We start from the raw sequence: 16,820 nt of genomic DNA on the forward strand, positions 1-16,820 counted from the left end.
GGGATGCAATTTATAATTACTCGTATATTACATTTATTGTTAATAAAACAGATTTTTTTTTCTTAATTTTCACATGGCACTTAGTGAAGGCTTTGATGACTGCAAGAACCATTTATACCACCACCTGTCATTTAACCTCAAAATACACATTCCTCACATCTTGAAAATCCTATGAAAAAAGAACCAAACCGAGGAATGAGGTTAAGCTGTCATCTCTCCCTACCCTCCACACCATTAAACAAGCAGACAGACAGACTTAGGTCCCTCCACCGCTTGGCAGCTCTTTTCTCCTCCCTGTTTTGTCAGCAATAGTCCTCCTCCAGCACTCAAGCCTAGGGCGGGCTGAGGTTTATTTGAGCGCAGCACACGTGCCAGTCAGCCTTCCTATTCATCATGCTCTGGCATGAAGTCTCCTGGTAGTTTTTGTTCATTTGTCCATAGACTCAAAAAAAAAGTGAAAAGCCTGAAAGGGAGATCGGGAAAGGTTAATTGGTTTCGTTGACCATCTGTTTGTACTGTGAATAAATGCTGAGAATAACGTGTAAAAAATAGCATCTACAAGGATTAAATAAATCAATTCTGGGGATTAGAAATAACCTATGGACTGTGTTAATGGAGCAGGAGTCCGTGTAACAAAATCAGCCTTACTGAGCTGTAGAGTTTGTGACATTTAGGGGATAGAGAACCAAGGGTTCCCAGGAAGCCTGAGGTGAAATAGGAAAATAAAACAATTAGATGGCCAAGTAAAACTTGAGCAAATGTCTAGACAAGTACACATGGAGGACAGAGGCTGGTCCCACCTGGTTCCAAAAAATAGATACAAGCCTGCAATCTCTTCTGGCATTTTATTTTCTCCTTGTCCCACCCCATATTGAGGTAGTACTTTAAGAACTCCTATACTGATAAAGTTAACATTTTCAGGTTTTAATGCTAGTTTTTCCACTCTCTTCTTATCCTTTCCTTTCAGTTCTAGAAGGTTCAATGAACCTCACTGAATATGACTCCATCCCACTGCAGCCTGTGATCTTTGTAAACCAGGATCACCCAGACATTTCTTGAAACAAAACTTTGATTTGATAATCCACGATGTATTTGAACTACTGGACAACAGAAACTTTTCAGAAGTGTCTAAATAACTTTAACTGGTCAGTGCCCCCTTGCAAACACAACAAACCATTTAGGAACAGTCGTAAAGCCCTTTGGTGAATTGTGGTTATCTTTATCTGTAGATATCCACCACCAGTTGTGGATACTACATATATTTAAAAAAAAAAAAAACAAGAAAAACAAACAAACAAAAACAAAAAACCACACCTGTAGTGTACCTAAACCTCATGTCTTAAATTCCATTGAAAAGTACATAACTTAGTGCTGGGAAAAGAGGAATACTTGCTAACAGGAGATCATGAAAGTTGCAGCATTCTCCAAATTGTGAGATACCTTATCCATTTAAAGCAATTTTGCACAATCAATTCATTATATTGTCCATATAGAACCCGTGGAAAGTGTCCCAAACCCAGAAAACTACAGAAAAGTCAACAACTGAAATTATTTTAACTTTCTTCCAGTAAAATTGCCAGACTGCTGGTTGTTGCACAAATAACACCACACTGCTTTTTGTATAGAACTTTCTTGCCATGAGCAAGATCAACCCTTCCTTACTTACAGCATCCTGCAGGTGTTACTTTAACAATACCATAAAGACATAAGTGAATTCTTGTTTAATTAGCAGAATAGGGGCATGCACCGTCAGCCCTCTAGATGTGCAGGCATGAAAACTGCTCAAGAATAGATCCCCAATAGAAAACCCCCTCTGTAGCGAGTAGCTCATTTTAAATTTTGCCTCAAAAGCCTATCGAAGCTAAGTCAAATTTCACACCAAAATGAGTGGAAAGAAGGTCTAGGCTTCGGTAGCTGGTTAACTTTCTTGTGTGCTAGCGAGTGCCACAAAAAAATCTCTTAGGAACTGCAGTATTAAAAATCCCCTCTATTCTAACTACATGATGATACCACAAACAGCTGTAATCAGCCCCACTGGACATGACACAAACATAACAGGAGAAAATTAAGTGGAATGTATCTTCAGAGAACAGCATTTCTTTTCTCTTGAGCTTCCTCAGGATTTACAGTTAGTATAAATGGCTGCAGTCTTAGAGTTAAAATTTATTCACATAGAAGGAATCTTATAAAATTAAGAAGAGGAAATAATTCAGATATATTAGAAAAAATCTCAAGGAAAACGAACAAGCAAAAATCCTAAGGGGAAAGAAGAAATTTTATACTGACAGGATTCATATTAGAGAGCTTTCAAGCCTATTATTTTAGCTGAACTCCCATTGCTAATGCAGATAGAGGAAAAAGCTCAGAGATGGATGTTCTGCCAGAGCCACAGACAAGTTACAACAGGTCTTAAAATACGTCCTGTTTCCTTGTAACAGACTGTCTGTTCCCGTACCCAAAACCACTCTGAGTCACAGGAACTGGGTGGGGAGCAGGAGAACCCTGACTGCTCCCCTCTAAATTTCATTTTCAAAATCATAACTATCACTCAAAAGGAATAATATTTGTATACGAATTAGGCAGAATGAGTCATGTGAATTTAAGTTTTTCATCAGAAGACTTCATTAGGTGAGTTCAAGCACAGTGGGAACTAGGCATCACATCTTGCTAAAAAACCACATGTGGTAGTGTACGCACATGACGCTGTATGTCCTAAATGTCCTTGAGAGGGAAAAGATAACCTGTAACAGGAAGGAACAGGCCATTTCTTTCAAATGAAAGAAACACTGGATTTCAGGCCTTCGTCCAAATTTTTTTATGGGATTAAAAAAAAAAATGCTAATCTCAAAAAGGTTTTGGTAAGCTGCCTGGATGAAAGCTGTGGCCTTCAGCATATACGTGTAGACAGCCATAGAAGAAAAAAAAAAAAAAATTCTGGGAATAGTCTTCCAGAATGGGCCAAACTTGGTATGAAGCAATTTTGCCAATTTTGGTAGGGCTATGAGCCACTGTGGGACAGGTTTCCTCACCAAGAAGGAGGGAAGAGCATTTGAAACACAACATCCACGTGGGAACCTGGTGAGATGGTCTCGTACGTTGTTAGACAGTTGATTCAGTTCAGCGGGTTTTGTTTTTTAAAAAAAAAAAGTGTTTTGCTCAATATTTTCATAGAAAATTCTAGACTAGTCCTTAAAAACACTAACATGAAAAGATGAATTTAATAAAAGGCACTTCACAAGTTTAAGTGACAAGCTTAGATCTCCGATACAACTGTATCAAGAGCCATTAGCTTAGAAATATGTACAAATACACAGTGAACATGTTCTGAACACAGACAATGATTGATGATTAATGATCAGTTTATTAGATGTGACAGTAGCTAATGTGGTGTCTCGAGCTCATGCATTGCTCAAAACGTTGTAATCCCACTGTAAACATGAGGAAAAATAACCGCATGTTGCCTGGTTTCATGATTTTGCCCTTGAGAGCACTCCACTCGCAGTGCATCTCCACAGCCTTACAGGACCCACCAGGGACCAACAGCCCACGGGAAAGCTTTGCTCTACCAGGCCACTTCCATCATTTTGCCTACAAAATTTCCTACCCACAACCCAAGGGCAGCCCCTCTGCCAAACAGCCCATACGGGCTCAAGCACGCGCTACACGTAGCTGAGAGCCTTTATTTCCCACAAGCAACAAAACGAACCTCCCCCCTTGTTGCTTGGAGCTCATAATTCAGCAAACACCCATGGCAATAACTTCAGAGTAACCTTGGTATGAGCACACCACCTTCTGCAAATCCAGAGATCAGTCACCTCCTGCTCGTGCGCAGAAACCTACACTCCATGTCAGAAAGCTGAGATTTACTTATTCCTTGTACACAGTTGTGCCAGAATTATTGATCCCAGGAGTGGCTGTAACCTTTGGAAACTGTATTTCTCAGTAGCACTCGGCAAAGAGAGTGAATAGGATCTCAAAGAACCAGAAGACCGAGAAATCCAGCATGAACGTAGAAGCCATTTTTAAGTGTATATAAAAATGCATTGCCTTTAAAAACTAATGCCGTCCTTTTGCTCCAGCCCTCTCAATGAATCAATGGAAGCTTTGCCTCTAGAAACAGAGCTTGGCCGTGACTTTCTGGTGTTTCAAGAGTTCCTTGAACTACCTACATGAAGACTAGTCTTCCATTTTTAACAAACCATAAGAATAGAAGATGTATTTTAAACCCAGAAAGTTAAGTTAGACAGTTCACAATACACGCTGGGAAAATCTCTAGTTGTGCATGACACTCCACATAGCCTGTTGAAAACATACTGTCAGTGCAGATCCATGTTTGAGCTGCAATAAGAAGATGAAGTAAAACTACATAACCAAAAGTGATGGGGTTTTTTCTTAGGAGTGAATTGAAAGAAATAAACTCTGATAGAAAACACTGTATCTTAGATCTCTAAAATGGATTCCTGGGGATTTATTATTTATTTGTGTTAAGAATGGAACAACTTAGAAAGAAACATCATGTTCAATTTCAGTAAGCTGTAAACTTGCAAAGAAAAATCCTGCCTGATTGTCCCATTTCAGGTAAACTGTTGGTGTGAATTATGAGCACGGTCTAATTTTTTGCACTTACCTGGAGAACTTAATTGTCAGATGTTAACTGTGTTAATGTTTGATAGGACCTTGCAAAGCAACACACATCTGCCTCAATTCTGCACTCCAGTTAACTCGTTAATTGCCATCACATTAACCACTCTCTCCCTGCTTCTGCAGCTGCAGAATAATGCTTGCCAAAATGCGTAAATTATTCAGTGGCCTCTGAATGCAAAGATAAACTGCCAGCCTCAATATTTGCACCAGATGATACAGCAAAACCTCCAAGGATCCCCATTTTAACACATTTCCTGTCTGATTTAATCTTATTTATGCACTAGCTTAAACTCCTCTGCCCTCATTGAATTGGTTTTGCTGATACTTAAGGATTTCATGCAGGAAGCCTCAAGGCACATGGCCATCTCTTAAAGTAAAGACCTATTTTTGATCTGGATATTTATACTCTGAGTGTTTGAATAATCATCACACTTGTATTTTTCCTAACCAGAATCAGCAGCATTACATGCCACAAAAACTCACTGTCATCCACCTACTCCATCGGCTTACCTACTTCTGCAACCTCCTTGGCACACCCAGATCACCCAAAACTGTGGGTATGGGTTAACATCTCCCAACCTCATCCTCTGCTGATACAAGGGCTGGGACTACTGCAGCCATACAAGAATAGACCAAATTTCCTAATTTCCCTGTATGCCAATGGAAGTCAAAGGCCTTCTTTCCATTTATGCTTTTGAATTTGGTTTTTTTTTTTTTCCATCTGTCCTTTACCCCTTGGAAACATGACCACTCAACCAGAAAATTGCATAGAAATTATCCACAAGGTTTGAATTAACAAACTGATGTTCCTGGGGTTCAAACGTGGGCTCCCAAACCTTCAGATTTTGCAGCAAGAGGAAATAAACTGCTTCTGGAGCACGGAAATTGCCAACCCAGCCCTTCCCAGGAGGACTTATTCCAAAAGTTCTCTTCAGAAATTCATTTTCCTCTCTTGGCAATTACACAGCTCCTCTATATTCACCTACAATTTATCAAACTTAAATAAAGACATATTTTGCATCTGTTGCCTATATACAGAACTAGTTACATGTCACCATCATGCCATCTGAGTTATTTCAAAACAGTGCTTATACCACTAAGCCATTCCCCAGCGGCACTACATATCCAAAACAAGCCTTTCTTCCCTGCCAAATCCTAACAAAATAAGTTTAGAGCACAAACGGAGCTTCCCAAGTTCCTCATATTCGTGAGCAGTGGAATGTGTCTTCTCTGGCAGAATTTAGTATTCAAATCTGCCAGGTGAAGTCCCCTTTCTAACAACCATGAAGGACAATCCCTTTTAGAAACCCCTTTCTTAGAAACTCTTGGTTTTTAGTCTGCTCGTACACGGGCCTTTGGGATTTGGAGCACGCTGTACGCAAGAGCAGGCTAGCATTTTATTTAGGGAAAGAAAACCTGATTTTGCCAGAGTACCTGTCCACTTTGTCACTGATGCGAGCTGCAAGCTTGCCACCCGTGTTTGGCATCAGGTTTGTTACATTTGCTTTAGAATACACTTTTTTTTTTTTTTTTTTTAAATCTCATCTCTTTTAATTCATCTGAGCCCAGGGAGTAGCGCCTCGGATGGCAGCATTGGCTATAAGCCCACAACAGTAAGATCTATTGGGTTTCTTCGTTTCCTGGACATAATTTTTCTTTACTCCTTTCCATTCGATGAACTCTTTGTTTGCACCTCACCTTATTCCCAAACACAATGCTCCTTTGGTCAGACACTACAAGCAACCTGCCTTTGGTAACCTGTGAAAAATCACTTCTCAACAGCTTTGCAAATTTTTGAAGGACACTAAAGATCAAAACTAAGTTTAATTCCTCAGGACCAGTTCTTAGGCTGTGCCAAACCACAATGAAATTTTCTGAGAGAGGAGTAAAAACAGAAGCTGCGAAACCCATTTCAACTTCCATCAAGTCGAGATGTAACAAGAGGCTGGAAGAGCCCATGACAAGCCGGAGCAGCAGGTACATACCCGCAGAGACTCGTCCACTCTCTGGGACACCCAAATGCAGGAGCTGGGTTTAAGTTTGAAAAAGAAACACTTTTTTCTGGAGTAGAGCACAGGGCCCAGGGGAGGGGAACGGGAGATGGCACTGCAGGGAGCGAAGCAGTCCAAAGCTTGGATTATGTAGCCTCGGGATAACACTAAATCCATATTCCTTAAACAACCCCTGACTGAGGCAACTGGCACCCGCAGAGGGATGGAGAGGAGTGGGAGGGACTAAAAACAGCCACTTCCAATTTTCAGGTTTCCGTAAAATTTCTATTCAAAGGTCCAGGCTAAACTGTGTCTCCTGAAGAGGATTCTCAGGGATAGCGTTCACAGGATTAAATCAAGTCATGCTTAGGTAGCAGTATTTGCTTAAACCCAATTTTCCAAAGTAATTGGTTTTAATGAAACTTCAATCTGTGTAAAACAAAGATTTAAATATTCTGCCTACAGATCACATTGTGCAACAAAAAAACCCCACATTTATCTTGCATAATGAAGTTTTTTTAAAAAAAAAAAAAATCTATTTCTATCTCCCACTGAGAAGAGATTTCATACATCCTTTCCACATATGTCAAGAATTGTGAAAGGATGGGGATTTTTTTTGTCCTGTGTATTATTAAACATAATAGTCAGCCACCTCTAGAACCCACCATTGATTGAGATAAATGAAGCTATTTAAAAAAAAAAAAAAGCCTAATGAAGTCTCTTTGGTGCCTCTGAAACTCAGCAGTAAAGATAAATGAGAAACAATTTCTCGATATCCATTATTTTAAATTACAGATATCAGACCTGATGCTGTTCTCAAGGTTTATTGAATTTTCATAGAATATCATCAACTTCTACATTCCACACATGTAATTGAAACCCCAGACCAACGTGTTTTTCTCTGGTGTCAAGTTTATAATGCAGAGGAGATCACCTCTGCCACACCTGGACCGCCCGGGAAGCCAATTGCCACCGCAGCTGATGTGACACCGCAGCTGATCCGCACGCTCTGTGGCAGTGGGGACATCAAACAGGAGAGCTTCACCTCTGCTCTCGCTGTTTATTTGCCAGCCCAAGTACCTGTCAGTTCTCGTTGCAAATTTAGCTTTGTCACAATCTTTCGTGGGAGAATAAGTTTCTATTTAGCCCAGCGTTGGTTTAAGTAGCCAGTATTGTCAAAGCTTTTGGATTAATAGGGAGGTGAAAAGTGAAAAAATAAAGAAAAAAATTTACAAGTCAGGGCCTCAGAATTATGTTACTGGCCTAAAATTAAAAAGGTTTTTCTTTTGCTTGCTCTGCAATTTACCTGGTGCTCTTTCTGCTCTCCTCAAAAGACTATAAATACAAACAAACCACAGGCTCCTCTCCTCAAACCCAGGATCTACGCATCAAACCAAAGCCAAAGGACTCAATATTTCCAGCTGGCCAGGCTCTGCCTACAAAGGCCGTTGATTTTGAGCACGTCCCAACGACGGGCTTCCCACTCGCTGGCCCCCCACGAGATGGGCACTGCCACCCTATACCTGCCCAAAGCTCCCGCTCAAGCACAGAAGTATAATCGAGTATATAAATCAAAACAGAGATCCTAATTCAATGCAGACATAACCTACGGAGTCATTCCAGGTCCCCTTTTCTTTGTAATTGCTGAGGATTGGGTTAAAGAGGCAGCAGGCAGCGTGCAGGACGGGGGTCTCTGCCTCACACCCACCAGGGTCTGGTTTGGGGACAACACAGGCGCAGTTAAATCCTTACCTTGCAAGTTCCCTGCTTCTCCCCTGGAGAGACACCCACGACATCTCCTGCTGCTGCCCTCAGCCTAAAAGCATCCTTGTTTTTCCTCCTCTGTATTGTAGACACGGAGCAAGACTTGCAAATATCTCAGCAATTGGGAGAAAGTTAATGACACAGCAGGAGGATGCTGTTGGATTTGTCTCTTACGGTTTTAGTATTTGCTTTATTACATTGGTATGGGGGTAGCAGAGCTGCTACTGGGTAATTTAAATTTAATCATTTATTTTGACACTTTTAACTAGAATGCCAAAAATACCTGCAACTGAGAAGCAGCACTTTATTGTGCGCTGCCATAAATCTACATTACAAAAAATACTCTTTAGTCTACTTTGATTTATCTTCGAGTGAGAGCTATCCAGAATTGCATAACGAAACATAATACTGCTTACATTTAATACGGCATTTATCTATTACCTGGAAAAGGACCTAAAACTCATTATTATAATCTCTAAAAACGTTGAATTTTTAACTTCACAGCATTTTATAAGAGCTTGAGAAATATGAACTTAATCAGGGCAAGGCTAAGGTTCAGGACTCTACCATAAGGAATCTTTTAGATCTAAAATCCTTCTACGTGGTAGAAAATAAAATGTCGTTCTATTAAATGCAACCTATTCCTTAATACGGTCCATTATTTTGCTAGGTCTGTCTAAAATCCTTAAAGGGATAGTTGCAGTGGCCTTACTTTTTTAATCCTTGCACACTCAGCTGGGTATCTGCTGCTTCTTGCATAACCTTCCCAAAGCTCATCTCATTTTGGAAGTTAAACCCTGGCTAGAGGTTTCTTTAGTTCCTTAAACTCAAAGTGCCTCGCAAAAGGCTGGTGCTCTGAACTGCTGACAGCTGTTTCATCTTCCGTCTTTTAATTGCATAGACTACTTACAGACCTCAAAAGAGATAAAGCAAAGTAGCACCTGCCGGAGCAATTCCTACTACAACAGCTAACAAAAGCAGCCCACCACGACCATGGCGATTTCTGTCGTTTCCAGCGACTCCATCGCGTGTAGACCCCGGAGCACTGGGTGCACGCTGTCGTAGCTGCGTCGACTTCTAGCGTTGCAAGCAGAGGCAGGCAGGACAGAAAAATCCGACATTCAGCACATCCAGCCCACACATACTCAAGCATTTTAAATAAGTTAGGGTTGTCATAGCAGAGTCTATGTGGGGAGGGACAGCGAGAGAAGAGAACAATATTGGCAGTTCACTTTGGGTATTTACTCAAGGTCCATTTCTAGAAGGAACCTTGTCATGGAATTAGCCGCTACTGTATTTTACAATAAACTAATCCCTTTGGCACAGATCTTCAGCCTCCCTTATAGCAGATGACACAGGTTACTCTTCCACTTCTGCACTTACCGGGCTGACAGCGCTCGCTGGGTGTGTGCACTCCGACGTGGGACATCATGCCCAGCTTCTTCCCACATCTGTTTCTTGGGAAGGCTTCGTACAGCCACCCACCCTACGGCACGCACCCCTCTTCAAAATTAAGTCTCTTTATACCAGACTGTTCTCTAGTAGCTTAATCCCAAAGCACCTAAAGTGGTCTTGAAAAGCAATGTGTTTATATACACTAGGTGGTCTTCCGAATGCTTCATGAGTAAAAACAAACCAAAAAAAAAAAAAAAACCAAACCCCACACACATTACATGCAATCTGCAGAGCTACTTTCATAAAAATTGTCACAGTACAGTGGCTTTCCGTATTACAAAGGTCTTATGTAAGGAAGAAGCAGGATTTGTATTAATCTGGCAGTTTTACAGACACAGAAGAAAGCTAAATTGTTTGTGTTTCAGCGATAATCTTGTGTCAGTGAACTGGTTAACATATTAAGAAAAAGAAATCAGTAAATGAGAGTTTGTAACCTCCTGCCTGATCAGGACCTGGCTGTTAAGGATGCATCTGCTGGAGACACACAAGGAGAGAAGCACTGAACCAGCTCAGCATTTAAGCAGAGGAGCTCTCACCCCGCCGCAGGAAATTCAAGTGCTTCCAGCACTGGAAGGACCCGTTGACTTTACTCTGTGGGTTGCCTGCACTTACAAGCACTTTATCAAGTGACTCGCTTTATTCCCTCCCCCCTGTTTTAGTTTTAGTTATTAGAGCCATGCGATTTTTCTGAGTCCAGTGATGTAATCAGGACGCAATCAGCACTGAACGGAGGCGATGTGCCTACAGCGTGCATCACCCAGGAGGGCTTCAGCACGTGCTCAACTTGAGATGAGACAGGAGCACCGGGAAAGCCAGAGGCACGGACCAGAGACCCCGGGAGGCTGCAATTCCCTCCTAACTCAGAGGGGTCTTGGGGTGACCACCCTGCAACCCCCCTGCTACTGGGAACAGGGACACTCAGGGTTTTACACCCTCTCCCCTGCCACCCCAGGGTTATTCCCACCTTACAGCTGAAGCATCCTGATGTAAAATGAAAAGACCATTAACACTAACTGGGGAAGGGAGGGAGAACCCTGTATTTTTTTACTGCAGTTTGCAAGTTTGATAACCCCGAGGTCCCTGGAGCGTGCATCGGTGCGGTCCAACCAGCTGGGCACCTGTGCTCAGCAGCCCCTGGACGATGCGGTGAGCAGCACATGTGCTACTGAGACATCCGACATCTATCAAAAGCTTCCTGTCTACTTCAGTGGGCTTTAGTTAGGCACACATGGTGCTATAAGAAAATACAAAAACCCAGCCCCAAGGATCTTGAGATTTTACTAGATTTAAAGATTAAAAAAAAAAAAAAAACTTAAAAAGATAAAGCTGTATTTTAAGGAAGAACAGAAGAAGGAAGCAATGAACTAACAAATAATGATTGGTCTATTAAATACTGTTATCAGATTATGAAATGTTAATCCATGCTACAGTATCTTCAAAATCCCAGCTCTTTGAAATTCTGTCATGAATAGAAATTAACACAAATAAATCCAAACCCAGCAATCAACAGCTGAATTTCCTTCCTGGACTATTTAGAACTGAGTAATTAGGAGAGAGACACAACTTAGAGCAAATGGAGAAGGATCTCAAAATATCTGTCCCCATTAAGAGATTTTGTATTTGCATCCCAGAAACAAAATATATCAGGCCGCGTCCTTCGCTGGTATAACGTGACACTGTCTCATTGATTTCAATAAAGTACAACAGCTTAAAGACTCCAGGCCTTTTGGCATAATCCTTTCATTTAAACTCAGTAAATCAAAATAAACTCCACTGATTTCTGTGGAGTCACTGATCTGCCTTTGGGTAAGCTAGAGGAAAGCTGGGAATTCTCTTTCAGGGGGATTATCGCTGCCTCGTAATTCACAAGAAGTTATCCCCAGGATGGAGACTTTAGCATGATCCGCAGAGAACACAGACCTCTCCCACTCTCCAATTCTTCCTTTTCCAGGTGCACGTTGCCCCCACAACGGCGTGCTGCTGACCCTGGCATCCAGCAAACGCTTCCCTTGCTTTCCATGAAGCTCCATCTCCTCTGCCTTCACTGCCAGTTTCTTCCCCAGAGCACAGCCTCCTGAAGGAGTCAAATTTTGACATTTTTTTCTGGATCTGTGTTTCCCTAGATCCTTACCCATGATATATCACTGCTAATCAAGCTGCTGCCTGCCTCCTATGGCTCTTCTGAGAAGTTATTACCCTTCCCATTCATCACCAAGTCGAGTTAATTCAGGCAATCTTCCTGATCCATGGCCTTGCACACTCAATTGCGATATTTCATGTGATATGATATTTCTCTATAATAATAGTTTCACCCTTTGAAGATTCAGATAAAGGACACCAAGACATTTTCAGTAATTAGTGCTACAGAAAGATTCAACGCCCCTTCTCGGTAGCCAGGAAGAGAAAAGCTACTCCAGCAACACCATCTTTGACACACGGTGATTGAAGGAGCATGCGGAAGGGAAACAAATCAGAATTTCTATTTGGATTCTCTTTTTTCAAGTGGTTTGAACTTGAGCTATAAACATGTTGACTGTTTTGTTTTCCAGAAATATTGCCTGTGATGAAGGCACGGCTGGGAAGCCTCTGCAGGAATCTAATCCAGCTTTCTGTGCCGGCTGGGGAAGGTCAACTCACCCCATACATACTTTGATTTCTCCATGAGTAGGGTGGGGGAGTGAGGAGGGAGAGATGCTTTTTTTTTTTCCCCACTTAAAGAAAAAAAAAAAAAAGGCAGAATTCAAGCACTGTTGGTGCTCAAATCTTTTTAAAGCAACCAAAAATGTTTATGTTTTTCAGAAGGTATGTACTCTGCTCTAACATTTAGATTAAAATGCATTTAGGGGGACAAATAACTAATATTCAAGTGCATTTTAAAGAAGTTAATTGAAGGAAATGTAGACTTCTTGATCTGCCTAGGAAAAGAGATAGTCTCCAAATCCATTTACAGTGATGCAAAAATTTTCCACTACTAACAGTAATGCAGAACACTGAGGTTTTAAGTCTTACGGAAATTTGAACACACTACAAAACTGCATTTGGATAAAAACACAGAGATGTTTTCAAGAGCAGGTGACTTGAGAGTATGAGTTGCAGTCTTCTGATAAGTATGTACTCACCTGAATTTAAAAAAAATCAGAACAGATCCTTTAGCAAAAGTCAAGAAACATCTGAGTTTCTGAAAATCATACATCAAAATGAACCGCCTCTGATGGGATGCCTTCAGGAAACACTGTGATGCTCACCATTCCGCCCTAGCACCTTTGATCTTAAACACACATTGGAGACTATAGGGAATGAAGTTACACAGTCATTCTGAAAATTATGCACATGGGAATTAGAAGGAGAGGTCATATTTGGGCAAAAACTCAATTAACCACGGCAACAGGTAAGAGGAGAATAACTGGGAAGAATCAGAGATAAATTACATGCCCATTTATCCTGTTTCCTGCCCTCTGCCCACCCCCAGCATTTCCTCCATCCTCAAATATCATCAGTTTGCCTCTGCAGGGCTGGAGAAAGAGAGAGAGGCCACTGAAAACAGATTTATATCTGAGCTAACAAATAAAATAGAGTCTCTGGCATGCACTGGAACTGCAAGAACTTGCCGCAGCTCAACTATTTGCAGACACTGGCTCTGTTAAAAGAGTGATGCTGATGGAGGCAATGCAGGAAATCACCTCCCGGATCCCAGCACGAAGCATTACTTTTGTAAATTACAAAAGGACACAGTGGCTAATAGGATCAGGACCCGGAGTGCAATAGAAGAAGAGAAAGGACAAATGAGTGATGTCTAATATAAAGTGCAGTTTTGTTTGCTCTTCACCACCTGAAGGCAGCTAGCTACTTCACAATATTGCCTGCATTTATAAGGTCACAAGGTTCCCTCCTAACACGGTTACAAGAGTGCAATCGCCATTAATTTCAATAGAAGTTTCAAACATGCAGCAGCAGCAAAATAAGGTCTTAAAATTCCACCTGTCCTGCAAGATATTTATTGTTCTAGAGGGTGAAATCCACTGCAACACGCAGTTATTGCTAAAAGCCAAGACGCAAAAAAGAGATTCTGCTTTATCTAGCAAAATAGGTAGAAATCTAGGCTTTCCTATAGTACTGAATATGGGGTTTAAAGGCGGCGAGTATTACACAGCATTGAAATGAACTCACACAGCTTAAAAATCACATTTTCTTTAGAATGCATTTTCCATCACTCCCTCTGGACAGGTCTCCAGAACAGCTTTCCTCCCAGTGTCATTGTCCGGGTGTAGAGTCCACCTGGCACTGCCCTAATGATGCCAAAATACCCAGTTAAAAAGATTTGGATTAACTGGTCTACAGCTCTTGCACAATGCTCTATTTAACTGGAAACTATGACATCAGGAAGATTTAATGCAACAGTTTTTGTCCTAATACCAAGCAGTACTTCTGACAACTTGGAAGCTCCAGACGCACAGCCAGAGCCTCCCTCTCCATTTGCACAGCAAAATGCAAAATAAATGTTTTGGGCTTCTGACTTCTGTACCGTGTAAGTAATTAAGTACTGTGCTCTTAAAACTGGACTGGGAAATATGGTTCAGAAGCAAGCTAGGTCATAGTGCACTAACTCTGAAGTGTTATTTGGACCTATTAATATATTTTACAGCTTTTAGTTACTGTTTCAGAAAGAATGAGTTTGTTACTGTAAACTGTACAATCTGTTACTTTCCATCCCACACCAGCACTAATTTGCTTTTTTTAGGTAGTTTGCATAAAACTCCAAAACATCAAGCATTTGCTTGAGATACACTGCTAGGGAGGAGAACGAGCAGGTACCGACGCAACTGTTACCTCCAAATTTGTACCTTGTCACTGGGGTACTCACAACTGCTGCGTGTCCTTCCTACAGCTGCCAACATCAGACACAAGAATTAAAAATGCCTTTGTGCTTTAAATCAAAAAGAGCACTTAAACCAAACCAAGTGTCTGATGTTTTATTGCAACGAACCATTTCTTTCTTTGAAGTGTTGGTACGTGTTCCTGGGAGCAGACAGGAGAGAAGGGAGAAGGAAAGGGGAGGCTGAAAGTGTTGTTATTTTGTCAGAGCTCAGTGATACCCCACAGGTGAATGGGTGTCTGCTTTCCAGTCACCCGACATCAAAGGGATCCAGCAGCACAAATCACAGCACGGAGCACAGCACCAACAGCACTGGCACGCACACAAGGAGAAGCTGTGGATGTCATCTTCATTTTCCTGCTCTGAAGCACCCCAGAAGCACTCTTGCTGGTAAAAGGTGCTGGTAAAAACCAGTAATAGCAAAAAGCCTTTTTGTCCTGCTGAGGAAGGTCTGTGGACCACCTTACTCCAACTTCTCAGATGCTTAGCAACCCTTAAAAACCAGACATGGCTACATACGATCTCATGATGCAGCTGCATCAAACAAAAATAAAGAAAAAGTAGATTGAATGCATCTACCACTAATTAAAAGCTAGCTAAGCCACAACTACATACAGTCAAATACCAAGATACCACCTGCAGCACTGAAACTGGAGCTGCTGTCGGAGGTGACACCCCAGGAAGGTGGATTTGGGCACCTCCACTTCAGAGGAGGAGAGAAAGGCGGCTGCTATGTGCCATCTGCACAGCCACGACCCAGAACAACTGCAGCATTCAATCTTCTCTGAGTGCAGCTACTACTAACACTACTCTGATATTTAAGATCAGGGTAACATTCAAAAACACCACTCAACCAGCATTTTTCCCCAGAAAATTCACTTACTTTCTTTTACTATTTTCTTTCTTTTCCCCACGAAACAGCGTTGCAGTGAAAAACACAGCTAACTTAACCACAAGATATACAACAGTGCATTTAATTGGCGACAAAAGAGGAGAAATGAGTTTATTTCCTGCCACATCTCCAAATGGGTTTGCACTCAGAGACTGCAGTGAGCAATAACAGTAATGGAATAAACCACCTCCGTGGCAGGTTAACTTTATCCGTATTAAGGGTTTCATCTACCAGCTGTGGCTTTATTGGTACAACGTCCAAGTACAACCCAAGCCCATCTACCCACCTACGCTGCCATCGGAGAAGGACAGCAGTGGTACGCATAACAGATCTTGCTTTAACCTCCCAGCCCAAGTACCAATTACAATGATGTTGAGGCTGCACAAACCTCAGCATGGTTAAATGTGTACATGTGCACTGGGAAGCCCTGGGAGGGCTGGTGGTCCTGAACCCCAGGCTCCCACCGCTGCAGCATCCTTGGCAGTCAAGGATGTGGCTGTGGAGATCCAGCTTAACTCGAGGCAATCGTGTCCTCAGCTGAAGCATCACGCTGTGTTATTCAGCAGTGACAGTAGGTAAATCCATTGACACGCCCCAAATCAATAGATTTACTACTGCCAGTTATGACTAACACAGCTGAATCAATCTGAGATACTGTATTTGGGAATCAGATGGGATATCTCCATGCAGAGGGTCATACAAATAGCAGCTGCGCTGCTGTTTTTTCCCGGCTTACTCCCCACTAAAGTCATTGGGGAAAATTTCCAGCCATCAATACTGAAGTTTAAAACAGGGCCAGCTGGAACTGGGACGAGGCAGTGCACTGGGAAAACCCAACCCGGCCAAATCAAACCCCAGACGAAGGGTTTGTTATTGCCAGTGGGGCATTACAAAGGCTGTCAAAGACAATGAAAATACCAAATTCAAATAGACTGCCTGTTTCCCTATACACATGAAAATCACTCCAGTTCCATTATTAATGCACTTGGGCTCATTTGTCACAAAAATGAGTTCAAAACCAAGAAAACCTCTAGCATTTTTATGATAATGCTGGTAAATCTGTGGGATGGAAGATTAGACTGCACACTGTGCTTCTTCCCAGAAAATCCCTCCCCACCATTTTAGATTATTTTAAATCAAAATGAGGAGAAAAATGAGCTGTTTAAAGCATCAGTAAACAAACAAAGGCCTCTCACTAGTA

This window comes from Harpia harpyja, chromosome 20 (genome assembly GCF_026419915.1).
Source record: "Harpia harpyja isolate bHarHar1 chromosome 20, bHarHar1 primary haplotype, whole genome shotgun sequence".
Lineage (NCBI taxonomy): Eukaryota > Metazoa > Chordata > Aves > Accipitriformes > Accipitridae > Harpia > Harpia harpyja.